Source organism: Odocoileus virginianus, chromosome 6, assembly GCF_023699985.2.
Source record: "Odocoileus virginianus isolate 20LAN1187 ecotype Illinois chromosome 6, Ovbor_1.2, whole genome shotgun sequence".
Taxonomy (NCBI): domain Eukaryota; kingdom Metazoa; phylum Chordata; class Mammalia; order Artiodactyla; family Cervidae; genus Odocoileus; species Odocoileus virginianus.
Genome location: NC_069679.1, coordinates 33428496 through 33448541, shown reverse-complemented (window position 1 = coordinate 33448541; position 20046 = coordinate 33428496). Strand labels below are relative to the sequence as shown.

Genomic DNA, 20046 nt, shown 5'->3' with positions numbered 1-20046 from the left:
TTTTTTAAATTATGAAAGTAAAACAGTTTCCCATAGGTACCCTAGAAAATTCAGAGATGGATAAAGGAAAATTTTTAAAACTAGTGGGAATCCAAGTATTAGAGAAAACATTATCACTATTTTGGTGTTTTGTTTTACATTCTATGATAGACTTTTGGTTTTATGTAAAACTGGGATCACATATTGTACACATAATTTTGTAAACTTTTTAAAACTTATTCTATTCCAAGCAATTGCCACATCCTTAAATACTCTTTGAAAACAGTGCTTTTAGGCTGAAGACTATTGCATTCTATGGATAGACCACAATTATTTCAATTATTTCTCCACTGCTGATGGTTTATGTCACATTCATTCTTTCACTCTCTATGCTGCAATTATTATAAATCTTGTCTGCACATCTATGATTATTTCCTTACAATTTATTTTTAAAAGTAAAATAATTGGAACAAAAGTAATGCATACTTTTAGGATCCTTGCTACATACAGCTGATATTTTTCCTCCAGAAATACAACCATACTACTACTATGCAGTATATTAATCAGTGAATGAGCAAATTATTTTTAAGATTCTCCCTGATACTCCTGCTAAAATCTTTCAGACTTAAACCAGTAGAAACTAAACTTTATGGGCATAACCCATTGTACTGGGGAGACTCAGTTCAGTTCAGTTCAGTCACTCAGTCGTGTCCGACTCTTTGTGACCCCATGAATCACAGCACGCCAGGCCTCCCTGTCCATCACCAACTCCCAGAGTCTACCCAAACCCATGTCCATCGAGTCGGTGATGCCATCCAGCCATCTCATCCTCTGTTGTTCCCTTCTCCTCCTGTCCCCAATCCTTGCCAGCATTAGGGTCTTTTCCAATGAGTCAACTCTTCACATGAGGTGGCCAAAGTATTGGAGTTTCAGCTTCATCAGTCCTTCTTCCAATGAACACCCAGGACTGATCTCCTTTAGGATGGACTGGTTGGATCTTCTTGCAGTCCAAGGGACTCTCAAGAGTCTTCTCCAACAACACAGTTCAAAAGCATCAATTCTTCAGCGCTCAGCTTTCTTTATGGTCCAACTCTCACATCCATATGACTACTGGAAAAACCATAACCTTGACTAGATGGACCTTTGTTGGCAAAGTAATGTCTCTGCTTTTAAATATGCTATCTAGATTGGTCATAACTTTCATTCCAAGGAGTGTCTTTTAATTTCATGGCTGCAATCACCATCTGCACTGATTTTGGAGACCCCAAAAATAAAATCTGACACTGTTTCCCCATCTATTTCCCATGAAGTGATGGGACCAGATGCCATGATCTTAGTTTTCTGAATGTTGAGCTTTAAGCCAACTTTTTCGCTCTCTTCTTTCACTTTCATTAAGAGGCTCTTTAGATCTTCAATTTCTGCCATAAGGGTGGTGTCGTCTGTGTATCTGAGGTTATTGATATTTCTCCCAGAAATCTTGATTCCGGCTTGTGCTTCTTCCAACCTAGTGTTTCTCATGATGTACTCTGCATAAAAGTTAAATCAGCAGAGTGACGATATACAACCTTGATGTACTCCTTTTCCTATTTGGAACCAGTCTGTTCCATGTCCAGTTCTAACTATTGCTTCCTGACCTGCATACAGGTTTCTCAAGAGGCAGGTCAGATGGTCTGGTATTTGCATCTCTTTCAGAATTTTCCACAGTTTATTGTGATCCACACAGTCAAAGGCTTTGACATGGTCCATAAAGCAAAAATAGATGTTTCTCTGTAACTCTTTTGTTTTTTCAATGATCCAGCAGACGGCAATTTGATCTCTGGTTCCTCTGCCTTTTCAGCAGTGGCCACAGGACTGGAAAAGGTCAGTTTTCATTCCAATCCCAAGGAAGGGTAATGCCAAAGAATTGGGGAGACTACTAAACTAACAAAATTCTAATCATTTTAGAGAAGAATATACACCAAGACTTAATTCTAAAGTTGTTACATGTTTATCGGATAGAAAACTGTGTAGCCAAAATGATGTTGCTGAAGAATATGAATATCCACTATGGATCAAAAGCAGTCTCCAAAGTGATAAATAGAGAATGATCTCACTTTTGTGGAATATGTACATAAGTATATAATATGTAACATATGTATATTATAATGATGCAATATTAGAAACCAAACATCAGTTTTATTGAGAAATAATTGATATATATTACTGTATATGTTCAAAGTATACAGCGTGATGCTTTGGTTTACATATATTGTGAAATGATTACAACAGTAGGCTCAGACAACATCCAGCATCCATCTAGCCACAGTAAAAAGAAAAGAAAGAAGATAAAGAATTTTTTTCCTTGTAATAAGATCTCTTAGAATTTACTCTCAGCTTCACTACATATCATACAGTAGTCCTAACTGTGGACTGTACATTACATCCCTAGCATTCATTTTATAAGTGGGCGTTTGTCCTCTTGTCTGCCTTGCTCTTATTGCCCCTCTACTACCTGCCCCTCCCCCACCTCTGGTAACCACAGTCTGATCTCTTTTTCCATGAGTTAACTTTTACTGTTTAGATTCCACATGAGATCATATACTATTTGTCTTTGTCAGACTTATTTCATTGAGCATAGTGCCTTCAAGTTCTATGTGTGTTTTTGCAAATGGTAAGATTTCCTCATTTTTAACTGGTTAATAATATTCCATTGTATATAGATATAGATATAGCACAACTTGTTTATTTATCTACTGATGGACACTCAGATTGTTTCCATGTCTTGGTTATTATAAACAGTGGTGGAATGAATGGGGTGCAGATATCTTTTCTCACTAGTCTTTTTGTTACTTTTGGATGTATTCTCAGAAGTGGAATTGCTGAATTTTATGGTAGGGAAAACAACTAGACCATTCAGGTATGACCTAAATCAAATCCCTTACAATATACAGTGGAAGTGACAAATAGATTCAAGGGATTAGATCTTTTTTTTTTCATTTATTTTTATTAGTTGGAGGCTAATTACTTTACAATATTGTAGTGGGATTTGTCATACATTGACATGAATCAGCCATGGATTTACATGTATTCCCCATCCCGATCCCCCCTCCCACCTCCCTCTCCGCCCGATCCTTCTGGGTCTTCCCAGTGCACCAGGCCTGAGCACTTGTCTCATGCATCCAACCTGGGCTGGTGATCTGTTTCACTATAGATAATATACATGTTTCAATGCTGTTCTCTTGAAACATCCCACCCTCGCCTTCTCCCACAGAGTCCACAAGTCTGTTCTGTACATCTGTGTCTCTTTTTCTGTTTTGCATATAGGGTTATCATTACCATTTTCCTAAATTCCATATATATGTGTTAGTATGCTGTAATGTTCTTTATCTTTCTGGCTTACTTCACTCTGTATAATGGGCTCCAGTTTCATCCATCTCATTAGAACTGATTCAAATGAATTCTTTTTAATGGCTGAGTAATATTCCATGGTGTATATATACCACAGCTTCCTTATCCATTCATCTGCTGATGGGCATCTAGGTTGCTTCCATGTCCTGGCTATTATAAACAGTGCTGCGATGAACATTGGGGTGCACGTGTCTCTTTCAGATCTGGTTTCCTCAGTGTGTATGCCTAGGAGTGGGATTGCTGGGTCATATGGCAGTTCTATTTCCAGTTTTTTAAGAAATCTCCACACTGTTCTCCATAGTGGCTGTACTAGTTTGCATTCCCACCAACAGTGTAAGAGGGTTCCCTTTTCTCCACACCCTCTCCAGCATTTATTGCTTGTAGACTTATGGATAGCAGCCATCCTGACTGGCGTGTAATGGTACCTCACTGTGGTTTTAATTTGCATTTCTCTGCTAATGAGTGATGTTGAGCATCTTTTCATGTGTTTTTTAGCCATCTGTATGTCTTCTTTGGAGAAATGACTGTTTAGTTCTTTAGCCCATTTTTTAGATCTTATAGACAGAGCGCCTGAAGAACTATGGACAGAGGTTCATGACATTGTACAGGAGACAGTGATCAAGACCATCCCCAAGGAAAAGAAATGCAAAAAGGAAAACTGGTTCTCTCAGGAGGCCTTACAAATAGCTATGAAGAGAGGCTAAAGGCAAAGGAGAAAAGGAAAGATATACCCCTTTGAATGCAGAGTTCCAAAGAAGAGCAAAGAGAGATAAGAAAGCCTTTATCAGTGATCATTGCAAAGAAATAGAGGGAAAAAATAGAATGGGAAAGACTAGAGATCTCTTCAAAAAAATTAGAGATACCAAGGGAAAATGTCATGCAAAGATGCACTCAATAAAAGACAGAAATGGTATGAACCTAACAGAAGCAGAAGATATCAAGAAGAGGTGGCAAGAATACACAGAAGAACTATACAAAAAAGATCTTCATGACCCAGATAATCACAATGGTGTGATCACTCTCCTAGAGACAGATATCCCGGAATGTGAAGTCAAGTGGGCCTTAGGAAGCATCACTACTACGAAAGCTAGTGGAGGTGATGGAATTCCAGTTGAGCTATTTCAAATCCTAAAAGATGATGCTGTGAATGTGCTGCACTCAATATGCCAGCAAATCTGGAAAACTCAGCAGTGGCCACAGGACTGGAAAAGGTCAGTTTTCATTCCAATCACAAAGAAAGGCAATGCCAAAGAATGCTCAAACTACCGCACAATTGTACTCATCTCACACGCCAGTAAAGTAATGCTTAAAATTCTCCAAGCCAGGCTTCAACAGTACATGAACCGTGAACTTCCAGATGTTCAAGCTGGTTTTAGAAAAGGCAGAGGAACCAGAGATCAAATTGCTAACATCCGCTGGATCATCAAAAAAGCAAGAGAGTTTCAGAAAAACATCTATTTCTGCTTTATTGACTATGCTAAAGCCTTTGACTGTGTGGACCAAAACAAACTCTGGAAAATTCTTAAAGAGATGGAATACCAGACCACCTGACCTGCCTCTTGAGGAATCTGTATGCAGGTCAGGAAGCAACAGTTAGAACTGGACACGGACCAACAGACTGGTTCCAAATAGGAAAAGGAGTGTGTCAAGGCTGTATATTGTCACCCTGCTTATTTAACTTGTATACATAGTACATCATGAAAAATGCTGGACTGGATGAAGCACAAACTGGAATCAAGATGTCTGGGAGAAATATCAGTAACCTCAGATATGCAGATTACATCACCCTTAAGGCAGAAATTGAAAAACTAAAGAGCCTCTTAATGAAAGTGAAAGAAGAGAGTGAAAAAGTTGGCTTAAAGCTCAACATTCAGAAAACTAAGATCATGGCATTCGGTCCCATCACTTCATGGCAAATAGATGGGGAAACAGTAGAAACAGTGACAGATTTCATTTTCTTGGCCTCCAAAATCACTGTAGATGGTGACTGCAACTTTGAAATTAAAAGACACTGGCTCCTTTGAAGAAACTTTGTGACCAACCTGGACAGCATATTAAAAAACAGAGACATTACTTTGCCAACAAAGGTCCATCTAGTCAAGGCTATGGTTCTTCCAGTAGCCATGTATGGATATGAGAGTTGGACTATAAAGAAAGCTGAGTGCTGAAGAGTTGATGCTTTTGAACTGTGTTGTTGGAGAACACTCTTGAGAGTCCCTTGGACTGCAAGGAGATCAAACCAGTCAATCCTAAAGGAAATCAGTCCTGAATATTCATTGGAAGAATATTCATTGATGTTGAAGCTGAAACTCCAATACTTTGGCCACCTGATGGGAAGAACTGACTCATTTGAAAAGACTCTGATGCTGGGAAAGATTGAAAGTGAGAGGAGAAGGGGACGACAGAGGATCAGATGGTTGGATGGCATGAGTTTGAGTAAACTCCAGGAGTTGGTGATGGACAGGGAGGCCTGGTGTTCTGCAGTCCATGGGGTCACAAAGAGTTGGACACAACTGAGTGACTGAACTGAACTGACTGATGGTAGTTCTACTTTTACTTTTTTTGAGGCTCTTCCATACTGTTTTCCATAGTGGCTGTACCAATTTACAATCTCATCAACACTGCACAAGTGTTCCCTTTTCTCCATATCTTCACCAGCATTTATCTCATCTTTTTGATGATGGTGATTCTAAGAAATGTGAGATATATCTCATTGTGGTATCCGTTTGCATCTCCTTAATGATTAGTGATATTGAGTATCTTCATGTACCTGTTGGCCTTTTATATACCTTCTTTGGAAAGACGTCTATTACAGTCCTTTGCCCATTTTTATTTGGGTTGGTGTTTTTGCTATTGAGTTTTATGATTTCTTTTTATGTTTTGGATATAAACGCCTTAACAAATATATGGTTTGCATATTTTTTCCATTCTATAGGTTGTCTTTTCACTTTGTTGATGGTTTCTGTTGCTGTGAAGAAGCTTTTTGGTTTGAGGAAGTTACCCTTGTTTATTTTTTATTTTGTTGCTTGTGCTTTAGGTATCATATCCCCAAATCATTTCTAAGATTCACATCAAGGACCTCTGTTCCCATGTTTTGCTCTAGGAGTTTCAGGAAAGCCCAAAATATTAACAGTTATTCTATGTACTGGATTCTGGGGGATCTTTCCTTTGTGGGGTGTATAGATACCTTTGTGTGTGTACGTGTGTATGGTCTGAATCTTGTGCATTGAGCATATATTGCTTTTTTAATTAAGGAAAAAATATTTTTACATATTGAGTTATCATAGAACTAAAAGAAATGTTTCCTAGAACAAGTGAGCAAACAAAATGGTAAAACAGAATCTTCCTCTGAAGATGTATTAGTCTGCTCCATTGCCATAACAAAATACCAGAGACCAGGTGGTTTAAACAACAGAAATTTAACTTCTCACAGTTCTGGAGGCTAAGGAGGGATTCGGGGTGTCAGCATGGCCAAGTTCTAGTGAGGCTCCTTCCTGGCCTGTAGACAGCCACCCTCTCCCTGACTCTCACATGGCGTTTCCTTGCTCATGGAGACAGAACAGGTATCTGGTTTTTCTCCTTATAAAACTCTAATCCCATCACAGGGGCCTTATGGCTTCATCTAATCATGATGACCTCCCAAAGGCCCCATCTCCAAACACCATCACATGAGGATTAGGGCTTCAACATGTGAATTTCGGAGCATAAACATTCAGTTAATAACAAAGGGAATCTCTCAGAGATTAATACTGAGATAGGTTCAAGCTCATACTTTTCTAAAAAAAATAAAATATATAGAAGAGTCATCTTGCTAGATGGTATAATAAAGAGGGGGGAAAAAACATAAACAGGAAATAGTCCCAGCCTCAAAGGGATACATTTTTTTGAAAAGGCAGAAAATTGTTACTAACCACTGCAACACAGTGCTAACAAAAAATATATGCTGGCACATATTTCAGTGGAGAGGGAGAACACAGAGGAAGTACCCTTAGTCTGGGAACAATCAGGAAATGATTCTTTAAAAAAAAAAAAAAAAAAAAGAAGTGAAACTTAAGCTGAGTTTTGAAAAGAAAAAAAAAAGGTAGAATGAGCCAAGCATGTGGGAGGCTGTGCCAGGCAGAAGGAACATCTCGTACCAAAGCGTGGAGGCTGGAAAACATCACTCCACACACACAAAGAGATGAGCGGGGAGAGGAGCTCAGAGGAAGGACTGCAGTCTCCAACATGGTTCCTGAATTCTGAATGTCACCGGAAACCGAACGCATCGAACTATATACCATGCTAAATTTGAACTTTATCTCAAGGACTACGCAAAGCACTAAAGTTTAAGCAGAGAGGAACTAAGACATGACTAATGATTTACAAATAGCCCTCTGGTAACAAAGAGTAAGAGAATGGCTTTACATATCAGCTTAGAGGATGGAAAGCTAGTTTAGAGGTTCTTCTAAAAGCTCAGAAGAAAATGAGATCTTGAAACTGAGCACAGTTATTTATTAGGAAAATAAATTAGGTAGGTATCGTCCAAAAGCCAATTTGGTTACAAAACTTTCTATAGCAATGTCATTAACTGTGTATGGTTGAGGTACTTAACTGACAAAATAAGTGTCTAAGACGACCAGCCATGGGTTTCACTGGTTGTCCTGATACAATTATTAATAGCACTCCTTTGTTCCCAAGAGTGTCCTAATTTGGATGATAAATTATAAAGACCTAGAGTTGCTCCCCTCTTCCATCTCCCTGAATTTCTAGTCTGAATGTCCTGCTTTAGACACCATTCCTTGAAGTCCTCTTTTTCCCCCCAGATGAGTCCACCATCTTGCACCTTGGAAGCCATACTTTGGGTAACCAGAGAAGAAACTGCCTATTCTCTCTGGACCTCGAGGTCAGCCTCTTTTATATGATATTTTTGTCTTATTGTTACCTGAATCCCCCCTTTCTTGCCACAGAAATTCTGTGGAGGAGACATTCCTGTCCTGGATCCAAGTATGCTTCCAAATCAGCTTCTTCTGCTCAAATTCCTTACTCTCCTCAGCCCTGGTTCAGTGCCTGGCATGCATTTATTTTTTATTATTTATGTATTTGGCTGCATTGGGCCTTAGTTGCAGCAGGTGGCATATTCTGTTCTGGCACACGGGCTCTGTAGTTGTGGCATGTGGGCTTAGCTCCTCCATGGCATGCTGGCTCTTAGTTCCCTGACCAGGGATCGAACCTGAACGCCCTGCACTGCAAGGAGGATTCTTAACCAGTGGACCATTAGGGGAGTGTCCTGCCCTGGGCTTTAAAATCCCAGCCACTTCACTTATCATCTTGAGCCCATGAATCTTCTAAACTATAATGGTAACTTCCTTCCCAACTTTGCCTTACACTGCCTGGGCATCTATTGGGCCAGAGTCTCAAACTCCCATCACAGATACCTTGCCTTCTCCACCAAAGTCAACTTTTATTGACAGTGTTCTTCTGTCACATGCCCTCTCCTCTCCCATCAAGACTAACCAAAATGTAGACATAGTTGATTATGTGGTAGGACTATATGATTTTTACATCTCTTTTTATTTATCCACTTCTTGGTATATTCCAAATTTTCCACAGTGAGTATTTTATAATGAAATACATTGAAAATACAACAATTCTACCTTCATGCCCTTTACAAAGTTAGACCACTCTTTCTTCTCACCTTCCAAGTCCCACTGAAGCTACTTATCTTACAACCTATAACTTCCCATTGACAATCAGGTTTGGCAAAGGTACTAGCCACTGTGCCAAGCTCTCTGCTAGAGTTTTCTCATATAGTAGAGAACAGAGAGCAATTTGAACAGAATGACAAAAAAATCCTACTTCTGACAGTATTTTTGACTCCATGCAAAAGTTAAAAAAAAAAAAAGTTTTAAAACACTTAAGAGATAGGTGGGGAAAGGGCCAAAATCAAAGAGATAAGAATAGGTTACAACAGCTGTTAGTGGAAATCCAGGGATCAAAGCATCATCACTGCTGTGCTCCCAAAACATCAACTGTCAGAGACAGCAGAATTTGAAGACCAAATAGGCTGAATGAAGTGGAAGGCTTGAATTAAGAAGGAGCAGCAAATACATTAGAAACAAGATTCCTTAAGCAACACAGTGATCAACCACTAGGACTACTTCAAGTCTGTGTACTGAATCATCTTTGTGTAAATCAATCCCAACTGTAACAGTTTAATGTACATTTTCTTTTTGGTCAGACAGCATGTGGTTTCTTAGTTTCCCAACTAGGGATCAAACCACTGCCCCCTGCATTGGAATTGTGCAGAGTCTTAACCACTGGGTGCCAGGGAAGTTCCTGTAGTAATTTAATATTTTAAGATAAATGTTTGTATATCTAACAGTCCAAGCCAGGGCTTTTTAGTTTAAGCTCAGGCTACTTCATGTAGACAGGTAGCTGCATAAACTTAAAGGGTAAGACTTCTGCTGCCCACTCCCTTCAGCCAGTCTTTACTACTTTAAGAGAGAAAATATGTTTGAAAGTTACTGATCTAAGTAAGTGTCTGTGTGTGCATGTATACATGCTCATATGTGTGTTTGTACAAGGAATATGCACAACGGAACTTTTCATGTGACCTTAACCTAACTAAATACGTTTATTTAACTTATTCATTGGCAGTGTCTGTTTTTGTCCTTGTTCACAGGAAGCAGAAACATTTCACTGACAGGCTTAAAAATGCCTCTTTTCAATAATCTCATATTCGTGCCTCTAATCCGTATGTGAACCCATGTGGAAACTTCATGAGCACACCACAAATCATGGGTTTTAGGTTCTCCCCATATGTTACATTCATATGCGCAAGAGTAAGCTCAATAAGTATTTGCTAGCTAAAAAGAAAAGTGATGGCAGGACAGGTTTTAATATACATAACCAAGAAATTCTTCTGTATACCCCAAAGTAATTCATCTGAAGAGAAATATGTCTAGGGTTAAAGCTGTAATCCACAAACACATAGAGAGAATGCTAATTATCAGGATAAGGGTCTAACAATGATCACAAAATCAATAGAACATAATCCCAGGTTACTACCCAGCCATTGTAGGATGTGGTAGGAAAATAGCATATCAGAGTGGTTTGGCTTTATGTTAAGGAACACTGTTGGCTTATTACATTCCAAATTATTTTGGTGAAAATTTTCTCATTACTACTTTTTCTCTTTATGTTAAAATACACACACACACACACACACACACACACACACACATTCCCTGAACCAAAGAGATAGTGTTAAGCAAATTTTGCTGTCTCTGGTAAAACCTTTATGTGTAATGATAAATACAAATGAGATGAGAGGCCGATCTTTGTGCAGTCTGCAGGCATTTTTTAAAAAAGCAATCAGCATGGTTGCATGACTGCCTCAGACATTGGACATAATACCTCATTTGAAACTTTAGTGTACAAGAGAAAACACCACCTGCAGTGATTTTGTAGGTTTAATGAAAATGACAGATGGAGCATGAACTTGTTTTAAGTGCTTGAGAATCATATAGGGAACACAGACAAAATCACATTGGAAATGAAAGGGCAGGCTGCTGTTAGCCCTTTATTTCAGGCGTCTGATAATGCTGTGAGGGAAAAAGTTATAGAACAAACAATAACTTGGAGATTGTTTCTCCTAGAATAACTAAATTTATAAATGTAAACCATGCATGTTATTATATTATAAAGCATTTTGAAAGCAAGGAAAGGAAAAACAGCTTGGCTGTCTTTGGATAATTCTGCCTTGATGCCAGTTTGAATAAAACAAGAACCTTTGGATGGATTTGTAATCTGATAGTGCAGTTTAGGCATGGGATAGATTAAAGATGACAGGACAGGTGGCATGTAAGCATCACACTGACAGGCAGCCTATAGGAAAACACTGCAGACATGAAAAGCAGTTAGGCATGGAGATAACTGAGCTCTGTGATGCCCTGCATACTTGGGAAGGAGAATTTTTTTTTTTTAATTTTTATTGGCGTATAGTTGCTTCAGGGCTTCCAGGTGATGCTAGTGGTAAAGAACCTGCCTGTCAATGCAAGAGATGCAAGAGACACAGGTTCAATCCCTGGGTCAAGAAGATCCCCTGGAGGTGGGTACAGCAACCCACTCCAGTCTTCTCGCTGGGAGAATCCCATGGACAGAGGAGGTGGCTGGCTGCAGGCCATAGAGTTGCAAAGAGTTGGACACAATTGAAGTGACTTAGCACATAGTTGCTTTACAATGTTGTGTTAGTTTCTGCTGTATAGTAATGTGAATCAGTTATACATGTACATACATCCACTCTTTTTTAGATTCTTTTCCCATTTAGGTCACCTCAGAGCATAGAGTCAAGTTCCCTGTGCTATAGGTAGGTTCTCATAGTTATCTATTTTATATATAGTAGTGAAGGAGAACTTCTGGATGGGTGGTATAAATTCAATCCATTGTCTTGCATAATAAATTCATAAATTTAAAACACTGTTCTTTGAAAAGTACAATCACAGTAAACCTGAGATCACGTTACATCCATTATGGGAAGAGACATGACGATCACAGATAGGTGGTCAGTGACAGCCCACCACAATGGGTCCACAGAAGGGTCTGCCACAAGGGACAAACCACCTTCCTGCTCCATCATGTGATATCGAGTTACCTCATCCACATCATCCTCCCCACCCTTTGTTTTCAGACCCCAAACTCAGAAGTCTCTTGCATACTCTTTTATCCCACAAATAAATTCTTTCTCAACTTTTTACACTTTGGGTTACCACTCTGGAGAGCAGGTTTCCATTCTATTGACACAACCAAGTGTCATCTCCATCCCAATCAAGGGAAATGGGGAGAAGAAATTCACCTTCCCTCAACATGAAGAATGTGAAACAAGGATGTGAATCCAGGGAGAAATGAGTAGAGAAAAGAGAGAAGCATGCAATCACTTGAATGGGGGAGAGGGCTGGAATCCACCTTTATTGCATTAAGACAACTTCAGAAACATACCAGGAAAAGGGCAATCACATTCCCATGAGTGTTTAAAAATGGCTGAAATACTGTAGAACAAAATAAAGCTAATGATCACTGATGAACACACTATTTACCTTTAGTGAACCTTTTTCTGGATTTCCCAAATTTACCATGAGGTTGATTTATAAAAAGTTCAGAGAGATGTAGGATCAAAAGGGCAAAATTCACTCAAAAGATTCATAGTCCTGACTTTCTTTACAAATCAGTGGAAAGTCTGCACAAGGTAAGCATAGAATTCTGTGCCCAGTTTGATATTTCAGAATGCTCTTTGTGAGAATTTAACAGATTGCCGACAAAGGTCCAGAGAGTCAAAGCTATGTTTTTTTCCAGTAGTCATGTACTAATGTAAGAGTTGAACCATAAAAAAGGCTGAGCATCAAAGAATTGGTGCTTTAGAACTGTGATGTTGGAAAAGACTCTTAAGAGTGCCTTGGACTGCAGGAAGATCAAACCAGTCAATCCTAAAGGAAATCAACCCTGAATATTCATTGGAAGGACTGATGCTAAGCTGAAGCTCCAATAATTAGGCCATCTGATACAATGAGCCAACTCATTAGAAAAAACCCTGATGCTGGAAAAGATTGAGATCTAGAGGAGAAGGGGGCGACAGGATGAGGTGGTTGGATGGCATCGCTGACTCAATGGACTTGAGTTTGAGCAAACTCAGGGAGATAGTGAAGGACAGAGAAGCCTGGCGTGCTGCAGTCCATGGGGTCACAGAGAGTTGGACACGACTAAGAGACTGAACAACAACAGATTGCTGAGACTGTGAGTCGGGCTGAAGATTCTAGTAACAAATGCATCTCCACTCCACGAGGCCTTCCAGGGGATGCATGACCGTCCTTCTTCACTGCATTACTCAGGTGACATTACTAACTAGAGTTTCAGGGGCTCTATAATCACAGTACACACAGTGCTACACAAAGAAGATGGTGTGTGCCTCACTTGCATGGATGACACCTAAAGGAGTAGAATATCCAAGACCATACTCACCATTATTGACTTTATTATCACGAATGACAAGACTTTTTTCCTGGCTCTGTAGTCTAAAACTTGCTACATCAAAACCTACAATGAACAGCGCCATGTCCAAGAACAGAGAGTGATGTGTGTTCAAGAGGTAGAGACAAGAGTCAAGTGCATACTCAAGGAAAATTCCCAGAAGGCATGATGCCAAACCGAAACAGGAGGGAGCATGTGGTGGGATGGGTTTCAACGGGTAGCTGATCTCCCACTACTCCCCTCTCTTCTTTTAATCGCCACTTCCATTAAGCCACATCAAGAGTCCTTCCGTGATCCTCTCACCTCCGTGGGTTTCTGTTCTGGGGTTGGGTGCAAAGCCAGGAACTTGAAAGGACTCCTTCTCTTCTCCATAAATCACCAAACAGACAAAAATAGAGCCCATTCACCAGTTACTTGTCTCTTCTCAAAGGGTTCTATTTACAGAGAGTTATCAAGTGAGTTAAAAGGGAAAAGATTTAGGAAAGTTGGCTCACCTTGGTAACTATCACTTATGATTTTATTGAAGTTAAGCAGCTAGAATGGGTAGGTAGCACATCATTAAGAAGAATAACACAAGAAAACTACAGAACCTCTTGGCAGAGTTCTTGGTCCTAAATGCACAAACACTGAACCCCAAAGAATAAACAATCCTGCAAGTTTGCAATTTGATTTCACAAACTTATCCTAGAAGCACAAATAACAATAAATGGTTAAAAGAATAAACCTTTTACTTGGATGTGTTAAACACACATAGCTCTTTCATTGTGCATAAGCTAAGTAAAATTTTATCATAATGGAAATATTTTAACTTCCTGTACTTCCGTTCACCTCCTTCATGCTTTTTCTAAGAATAACAACAATTCAAACAATCAAGAAATTATCCATTGTGATTTCCTAAGAAAGGTGCAGCTCTTTGTTTCTGAAATGCTCACTTATGTAATGAATGACCTTGAACTTGCAGGGAAATGTTCACCTGACTGTGTGATGCAATTTTAGGGCATGAACTGAGCAGCAATAATTAAATCTTAAATACAAGTGTGGGACAAGTGTTCAGTGAGCACGAAAAAGTCCTATGTGATTAAGTTAATCAGAGATTAGAAACCAAAAATACTGTATTTCATTGCTCTGCCTGAAATTCTTCTGGGAAAATCAACATAGTATCTATCCCAGAAATCACAAAACCTCTAAGAGGAAAGAGACCTGAGATGACATTAAGGGTCGTCTTTAGTAAGATCCTTTACTAAGATCCTCTTTAGTAGGGTGATCTCTTCATCCAGGTTTGCCTCGGATTTTTTCCGATTTTAGCACTGAAAATCTCAGCCTTGGGCAAGCTGGGATAGCCATTCACTCCTCACTTTGGAGCTGTACATCTCCTCAAAGATATAACCTACAAGAGACTTAACTTTCACAGGGTTCTTTCCCCAATCATGAGTCAAATCTGTGTCCCTATAACCTACCCTCATTCTGTCTTCAGCAGCAAAACAAAAGTATACTCTCTCTTCTCCTTGGTAGTCCTCGCCTTCCCTCATCCTGTACTTCCCCAATCCAGTCTCTCTGTTTTCTAGGTTAAATTGATCCAGTTTTTCCATCCAGTCCTTGAGTGTTCCTGTTCCAGTGGTAACCCCATTACTCTCTACTGGGCCAGCTCAACTGCCAAGGTTACTCACATGGTGACATCCCAAAGTGAGCTCAAGCCTCCACACTCTAGCTGTGCAGAATCCTTGAGCCCCTGCCCTATCCTGTCCATGCCAACAAACTGACATTCCATTGGCTCCCTGTCCTGTCCATGCCAACAAACTGACATTCCATTGGCTCCCTGTCCTGTCCATGCCAACAAATTGACATTCCATTGGCTCCCTGTCCTGTCCATGCCAACAAACTGACATTCCATTGGCTCCCTGTCCTGTCCATACCAACAAACTGACATTCCATTGGCTCATTTGGCAACCCCATTCCACTATGAATAACAGTAAGATTCATGTCAACAGAAAGCCTTGGAGATTTTTCACACATGCTGTTGTTCAAAGCTCTGCCATCCTGGTGTTATGCAAAACTAGTCTTTAGACCCAAACATCACACAATGATCGCTTAGAATGAACCCATTATTCTAACCCATGAGTCCAGTTTTAGATCATAATTCTTTCACCAAATCCCTCACTCCCCTCCCAGATTCATGGTGTTTGCTGGCAAGTGGTTTCTGTGTGTCAGCATCTGCAGTACTTCAAATCATTGGCAGAGAAGTGTACAAGGTTAGGGGGCAGACCAGATCACTTGCCAGTATATGGCTATTGGCTGCAAAATGACAGATATTCACTTGGGTCCTTTATTTTGAGATATTCCCCAGGGCTTTTCTTATTTCCAGATGTTAAGAGGGGAGTTACAACTAGGAGAAAGGATACACTGAAACAATACTTTCTTCATTTTCAACTAGCAACTGCCTTCTCCTTTATCTGTACTCACATATATTCCAGATGTTTTCGATCTTCAGTCAAACACATATAATCTTCAGTCACACACATAGAATTTCCACCATGAGCCTGGAACCAAGCAGGGCTCTGCAGGTACTGAGTGTGGTTCCTCTGGTGTTCCTGACTCTCCTCTTTCCAGGTACACAGTCAGGTTTCACTTGCCTACCCCTCTTGAAGTTAGGCGTGCAAGACTTCGTGACTTGCTTTAGCTAATGGCATGCTTATGCAATGATATGTCCTATATCCTGATAGAAGCTTTAAAAGCCAGCAGTATGGTTTCTTATGTTTTCATCAGGCAAGCAAGTGTCAAGATGAAGCCTTTCATGAGCCTGGGTCCCTGAGAGATCCATGACCCGCATCATCTGAAACGCCCTGCTGGCCCACACTAGAGGGCAAATGGAGTAGGAAATAAATCCCCTGAGATTGGGGAACATTTTGTTCCTGCTACATGTCTTAGCCTGCCCTGACTGCTATTCTGGGGATGCATAAGGTGAAAGAGACACCAACTTCTTGTTTACAAGAAGCTTATAATATAGTTGAGGAGATAAAGCATACCTGCAAAATAAAAAATGGGGACTAGAGTAGCATGTAGTGAAAAGCTGAATCGGAAAGTAGGGATAATCAGCAAACAAGATATGGTGTTAAAAGGGAGTCACTCAGACAAAGTGTTAAAAGGGAATTAGAAAAGGGGGAGTTCAATATGGACCTACAGTTCTCAGAGGACATCTCATTTCTGATTTATCAAAAAAATTTTAAATTATATAATCGATTGAAAAATACTCTAGAAAGTGGGTCTACAAATATGCTGAGTCTTCTCTTTTAAAATTGTAATAGCAGTGTGAACCTGAGTTACAGGACCATTTTAAGTATATTTGATTTTAGCCTTCTCAATAACCGGCACTAATAAGGCACTCTGATTTTTTAAATGGATGTATTATAGGTCTCTGTCTCTCAGAGAAATGGATGGATTTAGCACCCTATTAAAGACAGAGAGGTCATCCTTTACAGGAGCTTTACAGGAACCTTGGCAATTTGGGGAATGCTGATTAAATGGAACTGAACTTAGCACTCACTTAAAATATGATTTATTTTACAGAAAGATCCATTATTATAACTATAAAAATAAATGCTGGCCTGAATACTCAAGGCCCAATACCAATTTGGTTGATCTAGTAAAGATATGGGATTTTTTCTTTTTAAAATATATTCAGCATCTCCTTTTGTCCTTTTATAGGGAGGGAAGAATATTGGTATTAATTGGAAGAGTCATTCACTTAGTCAACAGAGATTTGCCAAGCACCCCCTGCCTAGGACTATGCTGCTGCTGCTAAGTCACTTCAGTCGTGTCCGACTCTGTGCGACCCCATAGACGGCAGCCCACCAGGCTCCGCCGTCCCTGGAACTATGCTAGATGTTGGCTATTTGTTACTGAGAGGAAGAGTCAAGAGTCTGCCCTCAGAAAGCACAGCACAGAGGGCCAACAGCAGAGAGTGGTGAGGGTGTGGGAGACTTTCAAAGCAGAAGAAATAGCATGTGTTCCTACCCCAAAGCAGGAAAATGTCTGAGTGTTCAAGGCAATCAAAGTCCAGCAGGATCAATTAAACATGATAAATGGAGAGGAAAGCAGCTTGAGATGAGGTTAGAGTTGGAAGATAGTTAGACCACTTGAGCTGTGTAGCCCGTTAGGGATTTCTTTTTCTCGTTTTGTCCCAAATGTCCTCAGAGTTTTAAACAGGGAGTGCATCATGATGTAATTTCCATTTTCAGAAAGTTATTCCAGCTACTGTGTGAAGAATGGACTGATGGGATTCAAGATTAAGAGGAACAGTTGCAATAATCTGGGCAAGAGGTAACAGTGACCGAAACTGAGGTGGTAGCAGCGGTCACAGCATAACCAACTCAACTGGGAATATATTTGGAAGTAATTGCTTCAGGACTAGGTAATAGGGTGGATGTGAGGTGATGGATGTGTCAGAAAGAACTCCCGGGTTCTGGCAGAAGCACGTGGGGAAGCAGGGCGGCGGGGGGCGGGCGGGGAGCCAGACTGAGGCAGCTGAGCAGGAGCTCTGTGTGGAGGGGAGGAAGGGCAAGTGGAATCACTGGTCTGAAGCTCAGAGCGGAGTAGCTGAGAGATACACTCTAAGTACTGGTGTCGGGCTATAGGAGAGGTTCAGGGTTGTAGGAAATGGCTGGGGTCTCACACAATGGATAAGGAGTGTATATTACAGAACTAGGATGGGAATGTAGGTTTGGAAAATGTGAGCAAGATCAACAAGAATGTTTGTGAGCCAAAAGAAGTATAATTATTTAAGAAAATAATTCTTGGCAGCCCTTGATCCAACACCAGAACTATTAGAGAATCTGGAAATGTTTACACCTGGCTCCAACATGCTCCCCAGACCATAGTTCAAAAACGTGGCATCTCTCCTGTGCCTGCCCCACATTGTGAGCTTACTTTGTATTCAACTTTTATTAAAGTTTCATCTCCCATTCAAGGACTATTTTTCAAATAAGGATGATATTTTTATCATTTTACCAGTTTTTACTATCCATTATTCTAACTTCTGAGTGGAAGAATGTGTCCCAAATACCAAACTATGACAAAGTCCTCACCATTAATGGAAAATGGGAAAACCAGAACCATGGAAAGTGTGGTTCACACCTTGCACACACGGACATGTGTATATATATACATATATCTCAACATCAGGTGGCCAACTGTCATTTCCCAGAGAAGATTACCCTTTGAGATAATATCAGTTCTGCTCTTTTAGTATTCGAAAGCCCTTTCTTTTATGAAATAATGGGTGATAGGAGATCATTTCTAATATCCTTACTTGGGAAATAAAAACCCAATCATTCTATGTATGACTCCAATCTTTTTTCAATGGTACAATCTGTGAAATCCTAAATCAGGAAAGAACAAGAAGTGAGAACAACAGCACATCACTAAAAAGCCAAGTGTCAGCTCCCAACTAGGCACACTCTCGTTGGACACTCCCTGCAGGCACAGTCCTGCAAGGGTCTAGGACTAACATTTATGCCTGGACAGACACTGCTAAATGTCATGGACATCTGCAGTTGTTTCCAGACAGTCAAAACCACAAATGTTAGGGTGCACTTTACCGGCAATGCTGAGTCATTGTGTAAAATGCAAAGAAATTCCTAAACTCTCAGAACTGTAAACAGGGCCCTGTGTCACTGGTCCCTCTTTCCTCTCTGCCCCGCCTGTCGGGATCCTGAGACAATCCATTCAACTAGAGACAACTGGAGATATCTGAATACAGTCTGGATATGACTTGCTATGAAGGGATTATTGTTCCATTTTGTTAGGTGTATTAATGGCATTAAATTAAGAAAATAGTCCTTCATGGAAGCAACCCAGATGCCCATCAGCAGACGAATGGATGAGGAAGCTGTGGTACATATACACCATGGAATATTACTCAGCCATTAAGAAGAATTCATTTGAATCAGTTCTAATGAGATGGATGAAACTGGAGCCCATTATACAGAGCGAAGTAAGCCAGAAAGATAAAGACCATTACAGTATACTAACACATATATATGGAATTTAGAAAGATGGCAACGATAACCCTATATGCAAAACAGAAAAAGAGACTCAGATGTATAGAACAGACTTGTGGACTCTGGGAGAAGGCGAGGGTGGGATGTTTCAAGAGAACAGCATTGAAACATGTATATTATCTAGGGTGAAACAGATCACCAGCCCAGGTTGGGTGCATGAGACAAGTGCTCGGGCCTGGTGCACTGGGAAGACCCAGAGGGATCGGGTGGAGAGGGAGGTGGGAGGGGGGACCGGGATGGGGAATACATGTAAATCCATGGCTAATTCATTTCAATGTATGACAAAAACTACTGTAATGATGTAAAGTAATTAGCCTCCAACTAATAAAAATAAATGGAAAAAAAAAAAAGAAAATAGTCCTTGAATGGGAGATGAAACTTTAGTAAAAGTTTAAGGCATTTAAGAAATGCCTGCTGATATATTTGAAGTGAAATGTATGCCATTTGAGATGTTTTTTAAATATTTCAACAAAAATGAACTAGATAAGCAAAAGTTGCAAGCAACTGAATAAATTTAGATAATAAGGAAGGTACATTTCACTGTCTCCTTATATTTAGGTATATTTGAAACTTTTCACCAATGAGGAGTGTCAAGGAAGGAGAGGATGAAAGGACGGGAGAG

At 40.0% G+C, this 20046-nt stretch overlaps 1 long non-coding RNA gene across 1 annotated transcript in view; it reads right to left on the bottom strand.

Annotated features, from left to right (window-relative positions):
• Positions 1–20046, bottom strand: part of LOC110147234 (uncharacterized) — a 44303-nt gene that overhangs the window by 5981 nt on the left and 18276 nt on the right. The window lies entirely within an intron of this gene.